This window comes from Palaemon carinicauda, unplaced genomic scaffold (assembly GCF_036898095.1).
Source record: "Palaemon carinicauda isolate YSFRI2023 unplaced genomic scaffold, ASM3689809v2 scaffold244, whole genome shotgun sequence".
Classification (NCBI taxonomy): Eukaryota; Metazoa; Arthropoda; class Malacostraca; order Decapoda; family Palaemonidae; genus Palaemon; species Palaemon carinicauda.
Window position 1 is genome coordinate 15,097 of NW_027170075.1, and position 20,902 is coordinate 35,998.

General features: G+C 44.4%; 1 protein-coding gene across 1 annotated transcript in view; it reads left to right on the forward strand.

The window, feature by feature from the left end:
* The window catches only part of LOC137636176 (zinc finger protein 585A-like), an 89,246-nt gene that overhangs the window by 622 nt on the left and 67,722 nt on the right, over window positions 1-20,902 (forward strand). Inside the window, exon 2 of the mRNA XM_068368572.1 lies at window positions 2,088-2,165. The gene's annotated coding sequence lies outside the window, so the exon portion shown is untranslated. The remainder of the gene's footprint in view (window positions 1-2,087; window positions 2,166-20,902) is intronic.

Below are 20,902 nucleotides of genomic sequence, written 5' to 3' on the forward strand. Positions count from 1 at the left end.
GCCATGGGTTCATAAAATATTCTTAGTAATATATGAGGTTAATGTCTAGGAGAGGGCCGCATGAAGATATCAGTGATATTCAATTTATTTTTACTAGAATGTGTAGGAATGTATGTAAATAGTGATATACGAGTGAGATAATTTAGTGAAAATCAATAATAGTCGAAATATCGAAGATCAAACTCACACTACTCTTGTCTTCCTCCCTGATTTTTCTAAGTCTGTTGTTATTGTTGACTGTGTCTTGTTTTTGCTCAAATGAGCCCTGTAACCACTATAATCCACAGACAAACTAGTCTACTTACACGTTTGGCCAATCACAGCGCCTATCCACTATGACGTCATACATGTTTGGCCAATCACAGCACGACAATGCATTATCTTACCCAGGGATTTCATTTCGTTCTTAGACATGGAGGCCATAGCAAGCATGTCATCTCATGTTGCACAAGAAGTTGAAATTCCATCTTCTTGTCCTGACTGTTTCCTAAGTTACAATGAATTTGTTCTAACTTATTCGGGGTTATATTGAAAACTAGTGGATTTGTGCCAGAGACACAATTTAATTTTACAAATTAAAAATTGTCCTGCATGTCAGGGAACCTTCGCAATGGCTTCACGTTTTCCTCAAAGCAGCAGCACATCTTTATCAACAAACAGGTTAAGGTAAGCTTCATTAATTTATGGAGTATATTATAATGGTGATAGTATAACGATGTATACAGCAGTACCATCACTTTGGATTTGGTTTGATAGATGTGTTAGGTAGTGTCCTTAAGGGGGGGTCGCAGGGGGGGGCGGAGCCCCCCCGGTAGGGGTACAGGGCTATTAGGCTAGGTTAGGTGGGTGTATTAGGTTCAGTGGTGCCCTGAAAATCACTGTGGCCTTAAGGGGGGGTCCCCCCCCCCGGTAGGCCTAGGTAGGGGTACAGGCCCTCCAGGGTAGGTTAGTTAGTTGTATTAGGTTTGGTAGTGCCCCGAAAAATCACTTTTCTCATCCTCCCCCCACCCAAAAACCCCGCTTCCCACTGGGGTCCCCCATAATTGTAGTAGTAGGTTTATGCTTACATTTTGTGTGTAAGAGTTAAGTCTTAGTTTCTTTTTTATTCATTTCCTCATGTTTCTATGCACTGTGCAACAATAATCTGGTTTTTTTTTGCCGTTTTTCGTCGTTAATACTTGAAAAACGGGTGCGGCCTTCTCCTAGACATTTACCATATATGAAAATGCATTAGATTTTGGTAATTTATAACTGAATTTTTGGGTGAATGTAGTTCGTTGGGACAGGGTAAGATAAGAGTACGGCAGTCTAAGGATACGGCTCCTAGGTTAGGTTAGGTAGGAAACAGAAACATTCGGTAAGGTGATGTTCTTGTGTCTAAAATGTGGTTTTTCACTCTGTCCCAACAAACTACAAAGGCTCCACATCGGGAATGCTCGTCAGAAACATTGTTCGGAACTTTTTGAGTGAAGTGATCGAGATACCCCTAACCGAATAATAACATATCGCGTCCCTCAGAATTATATCGCTGTTTGTATATACCCACAAATAGTGGCTTTGAGTTTCCATGGGGATCCCCAAATGGAGTGAAGAGATAAAAAAAACAATGTATTGACAGTGGCATGTATATATTAACAAGGAATGCATAAAGAAAAGGCGGGAGATGCGGCATGATATAGAGAATATAATAAGACTAACCTGTTCGATCTAGATCTATTTTTGCGTGACCTAGCAGCGTTGTTCATGGTGTCTTCTTCTTCTTCGGCTCTCCCTGCACGGGCCTGCCGAAATTCGCTCGGGACCGGAATTTTGATGGTCCTACTTCACACACGTTGCAAAATAACAACAAATTAGGGTCCTGATGTGAATTTTCAGGTGTCCCACCATTGCATATGGTACTTAACTAACATGTAGAAAAATACGTTCCAACAATGCGAGTGCTGAGGGAAATTGTTTTCATATACAGCTATATTACTTATATCGTCCTGGTTACATTCAATTCCACATCTTAATTGCATAAGATAATTTAATTTTATATATTAATTGTGATTTACGAAATTATAATTAAAGCATTATCCAAATGACAGGCACCCTAGAGATGAGGATCTAACGAAGCTTATCCAATCAAGAGATTTGTCCAAGGCCCCATAGCTGCGTCTCCACAGGTAATTATACTTAAATCTATCGTAATTGGTCCAATTATATGTTATAAGTAGTATTTATTTACGGTAAGCAGAAAGTTCCTGTTCTTTTATTCTAGTTGACATTTTTTGTAAATTATATCAAATAGGCCAGGGTACGTTACAAATAGGTTTAGACTAGGGTACGTGTTGGGTGCTACTTTAGCGTGAGGTTTACCGCCATATGTACGAAGTGTGTATCGCTAGAATAAATGTGTGGAAATTTATGATAACATTTTCATTTGTTCCAACACGGAGTACTTACCTCGAACTACATTCTTAGGAGTATCTGCGATCTCCTCCCAACCGACCAGAATTTTGTGTAGTTTACCCTATCTCCGTTTTATATGCGGGGGAACCTCTGGTGGAGGAATACGCGCCATGAGGCGACCCGGGGTCAGAGAGCGTGCTCGCTCAGGTCTCAACCTCCAGTAAGTTTTCTGGTCGCGTCGTGATTACATCTCGCCGTACTGATTATTTATAACTTTTGATAATTGCAAGAGAACCTTACAAACCCACCTAACCTAATCTAGTAGTTCTCAGGTCACAGCCCCTATCCGGGGGCAAGCCCCTCTGGACCCTCCTTCCCAGGTCACAACTGCTAGCTGGACCTCCTATCCAGGTCTCCAACTAAAAGTAAATCACTAATAAATCCCTTTTGTTTTGGCAATCTTTACAAAAGCTTTGCAGTAGAAATGTGCTGGTCTTCCCAAAAAAATTAAGTTAAAATCGGAACTTTGAGGCATTATTTCGCTGTTAATTTCACGAGTAACAATAGCTCTGCACTGAACAGAGAGCATTTCCATCATAGTCAGTTGCCGACATAAATGAAATTACACAAAATTTTGAAATAGATTGATGTACTTCCCTTAAGTTCCCTCTTGGAGACGTCTTTATGTGATGGTGGTTGAGTTGAAACCGATGGGGTAGGTGGGAGAAATATGGCTGTTGTAGAACAACATCCGGGAACTTATGAAGAAGTACTTCTTGTAAACTGTTAATTGGTTTAAAGAAACCAGCAGACAAATACATAATTGTAAATGCACAGAAAGCTCCCCAAACCCATGGGAAACAACGCATGTGCAAAAAGTTCCCTTTTGTCTCTCAGATGTAAACAATGGACTTGGAGTGAAAAACATATCTCACATTTTGACAGACCAATATGTAAGTTATGCCCCAGGCCCCTATTAAACATATAGAGAAAAATACCAAACTAGCCAGCACTCGTTCATTTCTTATAGCGAATTCCAGTTTCGTTGTAAAGTATCTAATGTTTACCATGAAAACAATATCTTTTATGGCTTTAAAAAACGGGTGCACGGTGTAATTATGATGATATTTCGATAGAGTCCCACCCTGCATGTACCGCTTACCAGTACATAGTAGCCTGAAGTTTTTCTTTTTTCGCGAGCGAAGGAAAATCCATTAGACTCTACGAAATATTTTAGAAATCTATCGAAATATTAACATAGTTATAGGTATTCTGAATGTTTTTGATAATGATTTCTGGTGGAAAGCCATATTTTTTTAGTTATGGTGGGTTGACTACCGAGTAATACTAATGAAACACGGTCCAAACACTGGAGTTTTTATTTGCTAGGACTTACCGGACGTAGCCTTTTTATATCAGCGGCCATTTCCTCCCGTGTGTATAGAAAATAGACAACAACTAACCTAAACTCCCACCTAACCTAAGCTACAAGCCATGTCCTAACCTACTTACATAATGATAATGGGGGGGGTGTTGCCTAAAGCGCCCGCCCCCACCCCCACCCCCATTACACGGCCATATTCATAGTCTGCCATCATCATACATACAGGCGGCCGCTATCTTACGTACACCCCTACCGGATTCACAGAAAATGTGCCTTGCCATCTTATTTTCTATAGAGGTATTGTAGCCTGGTTAATAATGTTAATAATTACAAGGCGTCCTGTCCCCTGTCACTAGTATTAATGAGAAACCTTTAAACTGGTTTTATTGTAAGTCATTGCTGCCTTAGTGGCGTTAATTTTGTAATTGACTTTTTGTATTGTTCTTATTATCTTTTTCTCTTCATTGCTCTAATCCGCCAGTACCTGGGAGAGGGACATTTTCCAGAGGAAGATGATAGAGTCCATATTCCATCACAATTCTTCTTTAAGATATCACTACATATTACGAAAGTACAGATAATAAGTATAAAGTATGTCTTTGCCGTGAAACACTATCACAATGTAGATGTGTTGCAGGCTTTGCTGTCTTTGGGTGTTGCTGGACTTCCTTCTAAGGAAGTCTTTCTTAAGCTCCTTCAGCTGGGTTCCCAGAGTAATCCTGTTCCTGCTGCCCCTGTTGTTGCCGTCTCTTCTCCTGTCGACGCATAGTCTGTGTGAAGCCCATCTCTTGCCTTCTCCATCTAGTGTTGTTCATGACCCTCACACTCATTTGCCCTCCCTTCGACGGCTACCTGCTGATGACGAGCCCTCCCATCACCCACAGACCTCCACGTCTTCTAGCGATCACAGCCCTCTACATCCGCCAGGCAGCGCTCCTGTTCGCAAGATCGCCAATCTTCTCGTCCGTCTCCTGTTCGTGATCGTTATTGTTCTCAGGATCATCACTTGCCGGCTCGTGCTAGTTCCTCCAGTGCTCTTATGACCATCCACATGGAACGTGGTTTGAGTTCTCAGGTCTCTTAAGAGACCTCCCTATGAACCATTAAGCCAGGCAACTGATCGCCACCTGACTTGGAAGACGGTGTTCTTGCCAGCTTTTGGCCATCTCTTACTATGCCCAGTGAGGAATTGAGGCTGTATCTTAAGAGAACAGCCGCAGCCCATCCTCCTGTGTCTGCACTATTCATCAGCACAGGAAGGACCAAAAGGAGGGTCACCAAGAACACCATCTCAGCGTGGATTTGCAAGGTCATAGACCATGCACTGAATCCAGACCCTCCTCTGTCATGTCGCCCCAGAGCTCATGATGTCAGGGGCATAGTTACGTCCCTGGCTTTCAAGAAAATCTTCTCAGTGACGCAGGTTCTTCAAGCTGGGGTGTGGAATCGTCGGACCACATTCACATCCCACTACCTGCAAGACATAACCCACTGGAGACTCTATACTTTCTCTATCGGTTCTGTGGTGGCTGCACAACAGCTGGTTTAACCCTGGATAGGTACGCTCCTCGGACACCCCTTTAAGGGTATACTCGGTCGCGTGCGACCCCGACGCAAAAAAGAATTCTTGAAAAATCTGTTTTTGCAGTAAACTCCTTTTTTTTTTTGCCAAAAAAAAAATTCAATGAAAGCTTAAAACTACCAAGATGAATACTACTCATCTGCGGAAAAACTATTTTCTGGGTCGAACCTGTGGCGCCGGGCGAAAAGTCCTTCTTGTATACCTTTTCTGATAAAAACCTTCCAATTATACCAGAGAAAGATAAAAGCATGGAATGCTGAGGTTACAACCCTCGCGCGAGCACCTTTTGGGTGTCGTGTATAAAGCAAAGGCGCGTGAAATCCACTATTCACAGGTTGTCTTCCATTTAGTTAATTCCTTCGCCAAAGGGATGGGCCGATACAGAGGCCCTAGACACATCCCCATCGCCGCACCACCCACGCCACGACGCGAGCGCCATCTGAACATCATCCTTCTTTTTGGAATTCAAAGTGTTGAATGGTTTCGTTGTGCTCTCGGTCTTTTTTATCTATCGTGGATTTATTTTGTCATGTCCGAAGCTCCATCTTCACACATTCCAATGTTAAGTACCATAGTTTGTTTTGACAGTATTTTATTGTACCGGGCTTGTGTTTTATATCCAGTTTAGTCTGTTTTATTATTCCCGTCTGGCCTTTCATGGCGGCCATTGTTTGTTCACTTGTTTGGGAATTCATCTTTATCTGCCCGTTTAGTACTCTGTCACTTAGGTTCTTGGTTAAGTCCCTGGCCTTATGCCTTTAGAACCGTTATTATTTTTATTTTTATTTTTTTGTGTTTTTATGCTCATGGTACTTTTTGCTAGTAAGTCCAGCCTACGAACGAGATAGCGATTTAGCTTTGTTTTTGTTTAGTAACCGCCCGAGGCGTTCGTCTCGACTGTGCTATTTATTTTAAGTTTTAACGGATGCTATTCTTCGATCGTAGTGTTATATGGATGTACATTTTTATTTTATACGTTTGTAATAGTGTTTTGTGATTTTTTAGTCCTGTTTTTGTGTCCAAGAGAGCGAGAGATTGGGGTCCCCGTTTTCTGTTCGCAGTCACGAGTTACCCCTTTCTCTCGTTTTCTTTCTTAGCTCCGGTGGGGGAGCGGATTTCCCGTTTTCCGTTTTGTGCGTTCAGCGGGTTCTCCCTCCCTCACCTCTCCCCCTCTGGGTGGATGATAACTTACGAGTTATTTATTTTTCGTGACTTTTCAATTGTTAGCGTTATTTTGGTCCGTGTTTCGTCCTCTCCCCGTTACGGCTCGGGAGTAGTTATGAACGTTTTCCACTCCGCCTTGAGTTATACTCCGCCACGAGGGATTCTCAATAACTTTCGTTCTATTGTTATATTTATATTGTTTACTACATGGGACGGGCTTCATATTGTTTAGATACGACCCTCCGGTGGCCCTTACTTCGGTCTCAGGCCACGGCCATATCCACAATAGCCTTTGTTATTACAACTGTGTTGTTATTCACAATAATTATTCAGGACCTTTCTTCTCCCTCCGGCCTCACCGGAGATCGTAAATACGCTTTACTATAATCTAAGCTTTAGTCTTTAGCTACGACTTAGCTTTTTATCTTTCACAATTGAATTATTAGCCACAATTGAATTATTCAGGGCATCTCATTATCCTCCGGCGTCACCGGAGGTCGCCCAAACACTTAACACTTAAAGTTGCCTTAGCTAATTAGCTAAGGCTCCTTTATTCAGGACATTTCATTACGATCCGGCCTCACCGGAGCTCCGGCTTCACCGGAGGTCGCCCATACACTTCACACTTATATTTGCCTTGCCTTTAGCTAAGGCTGGTGTTTGTATTTATTTTAAGGGCATGTCACTGCTTCCCCGACCCTTGGAGGTCGGCGGATTACTTTAAGCTTATTATCCTTATGTCATTAACAGACATTGGGTGCATTACAAATATACAGACAATTGAATTTTAAAGTGCCAACAATGGTATGGGGCAGTATCAACTTAAAGTTAATAGTTAGTTGTTTGGTCAATGCAATATGGGTGCTTAGGTAATTCAGTGAGTGCCAGAACTCTAAAATAATAGGTTTTTATCCCTTATCAGAGTTTCAAGCATCACCAGACTCATGTCTCCTTTCTTTTACAGAAGGCCCGTTGTACTGCTGAAGGATGCTCTGCCTCGTTCAGCGACCCCGTTGGGCATGACCTCTGCCGGTCTCATGCTCACTGCTCCATTCCCTTTATCCAGGAACCGGGACAGGCCCAATACCCAGTGTGGTTCCCGGATTTGTGCTCGTTCTGTTACGAGTTGTCGTCAGTTCTGCTGAATGATGATGTAAGTGGGTTTTCCCTTTGTTCCTTATTTCTCGTTGGCAGACACTAATATAGACATGAATATGATATACACAGTATATTTAGGAGGGCAAACCCCCTCCTCCATCACTAATCACTGCAAATCTTACAGGCCGATGATGTCTCTCTTCGGTCAGCAAGGGCTACTCTTCGGCCGTGGGTGTCGGGCTTTGGGACACCCACGGCCGAAGAGTAGCCCTTGCTGACCGAAGAGAGACATCATCGGCCTGTAAGATTTGCAGTGATTAGTGATGGAGGAGGGGGTTTGCCCTCCTAAATATACTGTGTATATCATATTCATGTCTATATTAGTGTGCGCTCGCGTCGTGGCGTGGGTGGTGCGGCGATGGGGATGTGTCTAGGGCCTCTGTATCGGCCCATCCCTTTGGCGAAGGAATTAACTAAATGGAAGACAACCTGTGAATAGTGGATTTCACGCGCCTTTGCTTTATACACGACACCCAAAAGGTGCTCGCGCGAGGGTTGTAACCTCAGCATTCCATGCTTTTATCTTTCTCTGGTATAATTGGAAGGTTTTTATCAGAAAAGGTATACAAGAAGGACTTTTCGCCGGGCGCCACAGGTCTCTCCCCAGAAATAGATTTTTCCTTCGTCAAAATCCCTTTATTATAAATATTTAAAAAAAATAAGTAGAAAAAAAAAGACCTTACATAAAAATTCATAAAAAAAAATTTATACATATATACACAAATCCTTTTAGGAATTGATTCTTGAATGTTTAGGACACATCTTGATGTATTTTGGATGAAGTCAGACCCATGGAGGTGAAGATCTGAAATGAGAAAAAAAGGGTAACCTTTTTTGGTCAAAAATATGTGTCCAAATTTCTTGAATTTTTTTGAGTACCCAAATGAAATAGGAAGTGGCTAATTTTTTTAGGGAATAAACGTATGTTATCCTAATATAGAAATATGTAAAAAAATCTTCATTATTTTGTAAATTACATTTATATCAGGGGCCATATCTAACGGTCATTTTTTGAGTACTTAGAAATTTCGTAAAAAAATACATATATTTAATATATGATATGATATTTATGCAGGTAAAAATATACCAAAATATCACAAATTCTATAGGGAACAAGAATATATATAGATAGGGCAACTTACGCTTCGGATATGTCCACAAAATGGCCGCCAACCACACTGACTCAGACTCTCTAATCCGCCACCTGAAATGTAGGAAGGGTATGTCAATTTCAAGGTGTTATTTACTAATCTAATTATTCTTGGATATGCATAAAAATTGTATGGTGGATTGCTGGATAATTGTCGATTATTTTACGACTATAAAATTAAAATTCTGACCCCAAAAAATTTTTTTGAAGGGAAATAAAATCGAAAAAAGAAAAAAAATGTAAAACAATATAATATTTTAGCTAAAAAAATTTGATGATATTCAATCAAAAAAGAAGTAAACAAAATTTTCCGACAAATAAACATCTAGAGGAATCATTACTCTGTGATAGTTCCTTAGTACGTAGTAATTTTGAAAGAAATGGGAAAAAACGAAAAAGTGGCAATCGCAGGAAAATCGAACACATACCTATATATACGCCATATCTGGCTAAAAATAAAGATAGGCATGGGTAGCCAGATCATCTAGAAACACTTTCCAACACTATAAAAATACAAGTTTTGCGACACTACTTGCCAATTCCTTACGGTAACATGACTAAGCAAAAAAATGCAAAACAAATAAAAAGGGGCACTCGCGGAAAAATGCCCAACATTCTAATATACGGCATTTCAGAAAAAAAAAATTTCAGCCACGTACTAGGCAAACCATCAAGGCACATTTTCCGACAAATAAACATCTAAATGAATCATTACTCTGTGATAGTTCCTTAGTACGTAGTAATTTTGAAAGAAATGGGAAAAAACGAAAAAATGGCAATCACAGGAAAATCGAACACATACCTATATATACGCCATATCTGGCTAAAAAAAAAGATAGGCATGGGTAGTCAGATCATCTAGAAACACTTTCCATCACTAAAAAATTATAAGTTTTGCGACACTACTTGCCAATTCCTTACGGTAACATGACTAAGCAAAAAAATGCAAAACAAATAAAAAGGAGCACTCGCGGAAAAATGGCCATTCTAATATACGGCATTTCAGAAAAAAAAATTTCAGCCACGTGCTAGGCAAACCATCAAGGCACATTTTCCGACAAATAAACATATAAATGAATCATTACTCTGTGATAGTTCCTTAGTACGTAGTAATTTTGAAAGAAATTGGAAAAAACGAAAAAATGACAATCACAGGAAAATCGAACACATACCTATATATACGCCATATCTGGCTAAAAAAAAAAGATAGACATGGGTAGCCAGATCATCTAGAAACACTTTCCAACACTATAAAAATATAAGTTTTGCGACACTTCTTGCCAATTCCTTACGGTAACATGACTAAGTAAAAAAATGAAAAAAAAAATAAAAAGGGGCACTCGCGGAAAAATGGCCAACATTTTATTATACGCATTTCAGAAAAAAAAAATTTCAGCCACGTGCTAGGCAAACCATCAAGGCACATTTTCCGACAAATAAACATCTAAATGAATCATTACTCTGTGATAGTTCCTTAGTACGTAGTAATTTTGAAAGAAATTGGAAAAAACGAAAAAATGGCATTCACAGGAAAATCGAACACATACCTATATATACGCTATATCTGGCTAAAAATAAAGATAGACATGGGTAGCCAGATCATCTAGAAACACTTTCCAACACTATAAAAATATAAGTTTTGCGACACTACTTGCCAATTCCTTACGGTAACATGACTAAGCAAAAAAATGCAAAACAAATAAAAAGGGGCACTCGCGGAAAAATGCCCAACATTCTAATATACGGCATCTCAGATAAAAAAAAAGACATGCACGTGTTAGCCCAACCATCAAGGCACACTTCCTAACACATAAACATGAAAAAAAAATCAATAATATACGGCAATTCCTTACTGCATAGTAAATTTTTACAAATATTGAAAAAAAACAGAAATTGACAACCGCAGTTAAATACCCAATATACCAATAACTACGTCGTATCTGACAAAAACAAAGTCACGCATGGGTAGCCAGATCATCTAGACACACTTTCCAACACTAAAAAAGCAAAAGTTTTACGACACTATTTGGCAATATCTTACGGAAAAATGACTTGGCAAAAAAATGAAAAAAAAATGAAAAAGGGGCACTCGCGGTAAAATACCCAACATTCTAATATACGGCATCTCAGATAAAAAAAAAGACATGCATGTGTTAGCCCAACCATCAAGGCACACTTCCTAACACATAAACATGAAAAAAAATCAATAATATACGGCAATTCCTTACTACGAAGTAAATTTTTACAAATATTGAAAAAAAAACAGAAATTGGCAACCGCAGTTAAATACCCAATATACCAATAACTACGTCGTATCTGACAAAAACAAAGTCATGCATGGGTAGCCAGATCATCTAGACACACTTTCCAACACTAAAAAAGCAAAAGTTTTACAACACTATTTGGCAATATCTTACGGAAAAATTACTTGGCAAAAATATTAAAAAAAATTAAAAAGGGGCACTCGCGGTAAAATGGTCCTCGTGGTGATGAACGACATTTTAACTAAAAAAAAAATCATGCACATGGTAGCCAAACAATCCACCAAGACTTTCCACAACTGATAACCTATACAAGTTGCACCATTCTACGACAATTTCATAATACGTAATAACTTTGATAATTATGCAAATTACCTTAGAAGGGTAAACTCGGTCGCGCTCGACCCCGACGCGTCTCAGAAATCGGGGAAGGAGTACAGCTACAGCAATGCACATCTGGACACTACTAGAGCGTGTAGGCGAGACACCTACTGCAGGTCGATCACCCACAAATTCAGTCACGGGGGTGAGTCACGTGAGAAAAACCTCTTTTTTTTTGACACTCGGGGTCGTGGACGACCCACCGTACCGTTCCAGGGTTAAGGTTTCCTCAAGAATCATCATAGAAGGAGGTGCTATAAAATCTGATATTGTGATCTGGAATAAAGAAGCAAAAACAACAAAGAATATAGATGTCAGAGTTCTTATACCTTCGCACGATTGCCCATGCCGTTAGCTCTCAGAGTCAACGAGGTGACATGATGCCTCCAAACAGCTCATGCGAAGCACAGAGTAACACCTCAGGTCAGGCACTAGCCAGTTAGTTTTTTGGAATTGCACCCACCTAACGGTGAGTCTCCACTGTAAAGATCGTAGGGATTTGTCTATACTGCCGTAACAAATGACAAATTTGGAAATAATTTTTATATTTTCCTATGTTTACAATTCTGGAGCTCTTTTCATATACTGGTCCCGCCATCACCTTCCCCCAGGAAGTTGCCGCAATTGCATATTGACGTTCAGTTACAACAGCTGGTGTGAGCAGAGTGGTTGGTCCAACTCTTGCTCTCCCTTCGCTAAGTAGCTAAAAGTTTTACAGCTAGTTCCAGCTGTTGCCAAAATGCTTCTCCAGTGTAAAGAGCTCCAGGTTTGTATAGTTAGGAAAAATACAAATTATTTCCAAATTTGTCATTTTAGCATAATTATTACTATTAGAAGCCAAGGTGCAAAAGCAAATTGCCACTAGCCCAAGGGACCAAATAGTTGACAGTCTGGTGCAGTGAAGAAATAGGAATGTAAAGAATAAACTATATAAGAGAAAAGTGAGATTATTTAAAGATAGATAACAATGTTGAATTGATAAGCATTATAAAAACCAGGAAATGAAACATCGTCAACAGAAAAAACGTGTACTAAGTTTGAACTTTGAAATATCCGCTGATTCAGTTTCAGGGCCAGTAGTTGATTGGCTTGGTCGCAGCCTAAATAAAGCTTAGAGAATAATATACAGCATTAAGCCTTTTGAAACAATACTGGTGACATTTTCTCTTTTTGAAAGTAATACTGGATGATTTTAAATATGAAACTTACCCGCTGGTTATATAATGACTAAAGTCCCTGGACTACCTGCAGAAAATTCAAAATTTCGCGCGGCTTATCGCAGTTATGCCAGGTGTACACTAGCGCCCTCGTACTACAGGTAGAACTATACCAAACCACTTAAGATTTTCTCTGCCGCCATAGCTGGCTGTACTATTGGAAATTCTCTCTCACTTTTTTACTCTGTTTGGACGTTATTTGGTGATGTATTAACGTTTTTGAGTTTGGGCTTTCGCTTATTTGTTTTATTTGATCTGTGATCACGTATTTATAACTTAAAAGGTAGGATTAGAGGGTTTTTCAACCTATTTTAAACCTCACGAAAGCATAAGGGCGGGATGTAAACATTTCGTCCATTGATGACGTCACAGCCTCTTCCGTAGGCTAAAAGTCTGTCTTGCTTTTTTACAAAGAATGATAAGTGAATACTTTCTTTTGAAGTATTAAGTTATAAATTAAATTAAAGTATTATTATTTTGAGAAAATTTTATCCTTTTAATAGTTTTCTTTAGATAATTTTCGATCTGTTTGCAAAGATTAACTAGCGTTTAGTTTATTTTTGTTGCACAGTTGTCAGTATCATTACAATATTACAATATTTTGTAGTGATTTTTTTAATAGTACATTCTTCTTACTTCTCAAGTTTTTAAGTTGTACTATATAAAAGGAACATTTTATTTTGCAATTGGTCCTTTCAGTATTTTTCCTTAGTCAGAGGTTAAAGGAAGTTACAGTTCAGTTTATTTTATACGATGCAGTATTCTTTACAATCGATGTAGCGCACGATTCTATGTATCGTTGTTGCCTTGGTGGTTTTTGGAATACTAAAATTGTTCGTATATTATTTGTAGATGTTCCAATGGTACGAGTGATGATTCGTCTTTTATTGGAACCCCTTAATTTAAGGGTTTATTTTAATTTATAAATATTATATCTATTAGGTAATATTTAATATTTAATTTGTTCTGTAACCGAAATACAAACCACGCTATTTACAAAGGGTTATTACTTTTAGCGTAGCTGAAATGGCGAGCCATTAGAATTTAACGAGGGTGTATTACCCCCGCGCTAGTTAGCGGGGGGGGTAGGGGAGTGGTAGCTAGCTACCCCTCCTCCCCCTCACACACCGGTGAATACTCACTTTAACTTTTGGCTCGGACTGTGACAGACGTCTCTGTCTTGGTCCTCGCTTGGCAGCCATTGTCTGTTTTGTTTTTACTTAATCGCTTACTTTTCTTTTACTCAATATATATGTAAACATGTTTTCATGTTTGTATATATATTTGAGTATAGAAATAAGTAAGTTTCCTTTTCAGATGTGTGTGTGTAGTGTACGATATCTACGTGGAGGCCTCGGCAGTTAGGCCACCACGGCGTATTTTATGGGTGGCGATCGAGTTTGACTTATGTCTTTCTCTCTCTCTCTCTCTTGAGGTCGTTCACCCTTTTACTACGTGTTACTACGCCCTTGTAGCCTAGCTTCCTTTCCGTGTGGGGGGTTGCTACGCCATACGTTTGTATCAATTAGTTATGAATCTAATTGTAGTTGTTTTTTGTTTTTTCAGCTTGTAGAACGATTCCTTTCGGGGTTTTCGTTCTTTCTTTAGTGTTCATTCATTTTTAAATTACATAGTTACATAATTATAATTGTTATAATTCTGTTTTGGTTACAGCTCTCCTTCCGCGAGTGTAAGTGGTTGTGAGGGCACGTGCCTGTTGTGTAATTCTTGTTCCTTTCCCTCGGGATTCCTCTTCGGAGCCTTCCCGGGGGAATGAATGTGTACTAATATTATTTGTTTTATTTTTTTTTACAGTTACCGATCTAGTTCGTTTCTGTAATATAGCAACGGTGTGAGCTGTCTGGTTGAGTCCTGGGGATTCGGCTGTTGCTGCCTCCCCCCTTGTTTTTCGTCAGGGGCGTGTCTCCTTGTACTGGTAGTACTCCCGTGTCGACGGACAGCTCTCCAGTTCATTTTAGAATAGTCAGGAGGCTTGCCTCCTTGGGCGGATAACTTTCCTTCCGAGGGAAGTTTTTCCTGTCCAGGCTTGAGTTTTTCCCCTTTTGGGGGGTTCTTCTCTTGCCTTTTTTTCGTGCGACTATGCTCTTGGTGCTGAGCGGTCGCTCCTGCAGTTTCGCTCAAGGGGCTGGGCAACTGCAGGAGCTCCTCTTCGGAGGATTGCTCCTTTTAGGTCACTGGCTGACCAGTCTCTTCCACGAAGTGTTTCTCTTTCGTTCGCGAGAGAGTACACTCATAGAGACTCCTCTTCGAAGGTTTCTTCTGTTGCTGTTGCTGTTGGCCTCCCTCGCCGTAAGGCCCTCCGTCCGCCTCGTCGTAAGGGCCTCTCATCTCCCTATAAGGGTGCTTGAGGCGCCCTTTTGGATCTCCGTTTGCAGCCTACAACTCCTTTTTTTCGATCTTCCGCCTTGGTGCAGATGGACAGCAGTCTGATCTCGTCTTCCGACGGGCAACGGTCTTCCCGACGGACAACGGTCTGCCCGACGGACAGCGGTCTTCCGATGGACATCAGTCTCTTGGCGGACAACGATTCCTTCGGGGCAAAGGGTTGCCCCCACGGGGGTACTTCCCTTGCGTGTCAGGGTTTCCCTGCGCGCCCTTCTGCTCATCAGCGCTCTCCTGTTCGTCAGCGCTTTCAAGATGATCTTCCCTGCGGTTCCTGTTACGTGCCCTGTGCGTCCACGTTCGCCCTCGCGATCTAGAACTTCGGTTCAGGTCGGGGTCAAGGACTCTTCTTCTTTGCGCAGGCTTCCACGCGTAGCCTTCTGCTCGTCAGCGATCATCAGCTCGTCAGCGATCATCAGCTCGTCAGCGATCATCAGCTCGCCAGCGATCATCAGCCCGTCAGCGATCATCAGCCCGTCAGCGATCATCAGCTCGCCAGCGATCTCCGGATCGCCCACGTATGTTACAGCTGGCACGCCAACGTTCTCCAACACTTCTGAAGGAACATGGTTCGCCAGCTACTAGCTCACCTGCGCATGCTGATCGCCATCGCACGACCCTCAACTGCGGATGCTGATCGCCATCGCGCGACCCTCAACTGCGGATGCTGATCGCCATCGCGCGACCCTCAACTGCGGATGCTGATCGCCATCGCGCAACCCTCAACTGCGGATGCTGATCGCACGACCCTGCATGATCGCCCGCTTACGCATGCTACTCCTCATCGCACAACCCTGCACGATCGCCCGCTTACGCATGCTGCTCCTCATCGCACAACCCTGAACGATCGCCCTCCTGCGGATGCTGATCACCATCGCACCCTTTCACGCGATCATTTCACCTGCGCATGCTGCTCGCCATCGCACAACCCTGCACGATCGCCCGCTTACGCATGCTGCTCCTCATCGCACAACCCTGAACGATCGCCCTCCTGCGGATGCTGATCACCATCGCACCCTTTCACGCGATCATTCACCTGCGCATGCTGCTCGCCATCGCACAACCCTGCACGATCGCCCGCTTACGCATGCTGCTCCTCATCGCACAACCCTGAACGATCGCCCTCCTGCGGATGCTGATCACCATCGCACCTTTTCACGCGATCATTCACCTGCGCATGCTGCTCGCCATCGCACAACCCTGCACGATTGCCCGCTTACGCATGCTGCTCCTCATCGCACAACCCTGAACGCTCGCCCTCTTGCGGATACTGATCACCATCGCACCCTATCACGCGATCATTCACTTACACATGCTGCTCGCCATCGCTTACCATCACGCGGTCATTATCGCCAGCGATCTTCTTCACCTACGCGGCAGCACGATCCCTCGCTGTCACGCCATCGCTTGCGTTCGTCGCCTCGGACACGTGTTCATTTACCTGCCCACCCTCACGCCCACTCGCCTGCGCGACCGCTCGCCTGCGCGCCCGCGCGACCGCTCGCCTGCGCGCCCGCGCGACCATTCGCCTTTGCGCGACCGTTCGCCCTCGCGCGACCATAGTTCGCGGCGAATTCCACAGCCGGTGGTAGCAGCAGGGACGCGTGCTCCTAGACGGCACTCGGGATCACCTCCATCCAAGCACAGGTTGGTAGTGCAGGACGAAGACAGGTCAGTACAGCATTCTTCCCCACCTTCTTTTCAGGCAGGTACCGTCGGGTCCACTCCAAAGGATCGCCCGATCCCTTTCACCTTAGCGAGGATTTCGGACTCTGTGTCCTTGGAGCAGCAGACATGGTTTGGTCCGCTGGCACGGGCGTTAATGAGGGTTATGAAACCAGCACTCGCCGGCCAGGGTAACAAACCAGCGGCTGTCTCTCCAACGCTGAAGAGAAAGAGAGGAGTGGACTTCGTGCTGACTTCCCCCAGGGCGAAGTTGGTTCCCAAGAGGTCGGTCTCGAGGGTCCCCTCTCCTGCACGAGTACTCTCTCCTTCTCCCGCCCTGGAAGGATTTTTGGCGGGGGGGCTTTCCGTTCAAGATTTCTCCATCGGACAAGGGGTGACTGCTTACCTCTTCCTCTGGGAGCTTACCAGGTTCTTTCCCTCCTCGGTTACGGCCCGAGGTTTGGTTCAAGGAAGCTACAGGAAGATCAAGGGTACTTTCCTCCTCTCGAGCTCAGACACCTTGGCCTTTCGTCGTTAAGTATCTACTTGCGGACAAGCTCGATGTTGTACCATCTGGACGCGCTGACTGAAGGCTTCCTTCGGGTGTCTCATCTGTGGAGGTCGACGACCTCAGACACCCTTCCATCCTTGAGAAGAGTTTTGTCTGTGCCCAAGGATAGAGACTTAGACAGCTGCTGTGCGGAATAAATCGACTTCCGGTTTCACTCCTCCAAGGCGCTTTCTTCCAGACTCTGCAGGGCTCCAGCGCCCTTTTCTTTCAACCACGTCGGCCTAAGTTATCGGCTACGACAACTGGGACAAGGTGTCCAATTGCAGTTTCCTCCTGTCAGGAACAGATGGCACGGGAGACTCCCCCGGGGGGGCATAGTCCTAAAAGGAGTTCACGAACTCTAGGATTGCAGGTTTTTTCGCTGGGAGGATGCTTAAGGTTACTCATCCGAATGACAGCTTCCCGATGCCCATTCCCGCACAATCTCTGTGAGTAGCCAAGGATATCGCGCCTGCCGTCTCTGTCAGCGAATTCAGTGTCTCTGAACCTCTATGCCATAGCGTCAGCAGAGTTGCCCGGTTGGGCAGAATGATCCATACCTTAGGCGAAGGTCTTCCTTAGGATCATCGACGGCTTCACCCCCGGCCCCCTCAGTCGATCCTTTCTTTTAAGGAAGGATCTGAGAGGGGATGTCCATAGTCGACCTCTCAGCCCTGATCAAGTTTGTCGAACAAACTTCGGCCAGCGTAGACCAGCAGAATCGATCAGACTGGTAACGAGGCGACAGGACTCCTTTAACCCTGGATCGGAAGGACGGGTACTTTCAGTTTCCATTCCATCCATCTTTCAGGGTGCTCGTCGAATTCAGCCTAGACTGCAAGTATTCCTGCTTATGATGCAGTGTGGCTATCCCGCCGTGGCATAGCAGGTTTGTTTCCCCAGAGAACTCTCCCTGCCTTCCTCTTGGCCGCTCAGGTGCAGGCTTCCGCCTCCTCTGCTGTTTGGAGGGCTGGTCAACTCCGGTAGGCTCGGGTTTCGACCTTCTTCAGCGCCGGGACAAGCTTCCGGATGCTGACCATGAGTGTGGGCTCATGGTATTTTGCTTGGAGCCTCCTCTTCCTCTGCCTCAACATCTGGAGTATCTGGCCATGATATTGAGTCAACCGCCTTACCACATTGGAAACCCCGCTTCTCGTCCGTCCAGCGAGGTTAAGCAACGTCGGTACTTGGATGGGTGACCACCTGGGGACGCCAGATTCTGTTACCGCATCCTCCGAGCCTTCCTTTCGGTTGACTGTGGCAAGACTGAGGAGAGTCGCAGTACCTGTTCTCAGTCAAGCAGAGCTTTCAGCCCTACCTTGGAACGTTTCCTAGTTCTTCTTTCCTCATTGACCCGTCTATAGTCCGAACGGTCGCCTCAGGATAAGTTCCATGTGGGGCGATCCAAGTTCCGGTGGCTTCAGGCAATGTTTAACCGGACTCCCTGGCCCTATGGGACCAGCGGAACTATTAAACCTGCAATGGGTGTTGACCTATGGAGCCTCTTGATGGTAGTGGATATTCTCGTCCTTTCCCCACATTCTTGATGCGGTTCTCGGACTCGTCAAAGGAAAGGGGGGGGGGGGCATGTTCCGGTCCAGGCCTATGGTCAAGACCTGAAGGATACCTCTCCATCATTCAGGCAGGCTTAAGGGCCTTAGTCTGGCCCCTCTTCAGGTCCTACAGCTCCTGCCAAGTCGCCCCGTTGCGCGTCGACTTCATTCTAACCAGCAGGGGACGCATTTTCACACCTTCACATCTTGCAGTAGAGATACCGGGATGATTGAGATTCTCTCAATTCCATCATCGGCTCTCTCATTCCAGGCAGGGGAATGTTTCTCTCAGACTATCCGAGCAGAGCCTCATAGAGAGAGTGTACCTAGGGGTCTTTGACCTTGGGTAACCAGCAAGTGCTGGTCTGGGGGACCTGATCGCGACACCTTGGAACCTCAAGCTTCCACTAGTCTTCCCCCCAGTCTCAGACCCCGAGACTCTGGCAAGATGCATTCCGGTGATGGTGGGACAACTTCGACGCCTGCGTCTTCCCTCCTTTTTGTCTGCGGACAATGGGTCTCAACAAAACCAGGTTGTCTGTCAACCTTTCAATGGGAGAGCTCCACTGGGACTATGCGCAGAACGGTTTCTGGACCCTCTGCTTCCCCTGACGGAACTCCCGGGAGAGCTTCTCCCACGGCGCAGACTACTCAAGCAACCACACTGCGACATCTCTCCCGAACCGGGGCGTCGCTTCGGCTTCATGCCTGGAGACACTACGCTTCCTCCTCTAGAAGAGACAACCCGCTACAGGTCGCGGTACGGAGGTCGCGTCATCTGCGATAGTCATCCACAGGGGTCTCCCAGGCAAAGTGAAGAGTCTAAGGTGGTGGGTGCCGTGGGAGATATACCTCTTCCCGTGAGGCCTCTTCTCCAGCAATAACGGTCTTATTGCCTTTCGGCGGGAGGAAACTCCTTTCCGCTCTCGGCAATGAAGCCTGTCGCTCAGCCTTTCCCTGACCTTCAGGCTTAAAGGAATAACTTTTTCCTGCCCGCTGGATCTATCCTCGCTCATGCGAAGCTACGATCGTCCCTGCCCTAGTCGGAGGAAGACCTCCAACTTGGAGCATGGCTCGGACTTTTAGTCCTTTAAGAGATCTTCTCAAGACCCTTTTACGACAGGCCTCGGATTGTATTCCGCCTTGGGTCTTCTGCTCACTCTGGCCACGGCCAGTGTGTAAGCAATCTTCTTGGTCTCTTACTACTCCCCCCTTTCTAAGGAAGAGGGGAAGGCAACATTCAGGCTCGCTCCTGAGTTGTTGGCTAGACTCAGAATCTGAGGGTCCCGACCCTTCGGTCCAATTCATTCAAGATTTCGAGTCTCCATTCTGTGTGTGATGTCCCAAGACCTTCTCTTTCTTGCCAGTAAGGAATTGAGAGGTTAGCGCTGGGAACAGCTGCAGTTTGCCCTCAGTTGCAGCCGATTTGGGAACACAAGGAGGACATGGGGGGAGAGTCACCAGTATACCTCCTCAGCCCGGACTCAAGGACATTCATCTCGACCTGTCTTCAGACCCTCCCCCGTCACGTCGCCCTTCAGCACGATGTTGGATACATCGCAACGTCCCTCGCCTTCGAGTAATACTACTCTGTGACGCAGGTGCTACAAGCTGGAGTCTGGAAGCGTCTGATGACCTTCGCAGCCCGCTTCCTGCAGGGCGTGACCCACAGGAGTCTCGATACGTTTTCTATCGCTCTGTGGTGGCTACACAACAGCTGGTCTAACCTCAGGCTCCTTTTTGGACAGGTAGCAGAAGGTTGAGGGCATTGTTATTAGGTTTTAGTCTGCATGAACGAAAGAAGTATGTCTGGCCCCTTACTTCTTTCTTCATCATCCCCTCTACGGGGAAGCAGCATCCTGGTCTCTGCATAGCTGACCTCGAACCTCTGCAGGTAAACCATGCTTCCTTGTGGTCCGAGTATTGAGTCAATACTGTCGCGTCCCCCATACCCTGACGAGGTGGTATTGGGAACGTCCTAACCCAGAGTTCCTTCTGGAACTCCAGGTCAACTGCCTAAGACGGGTCACACTTCTTCCTTCA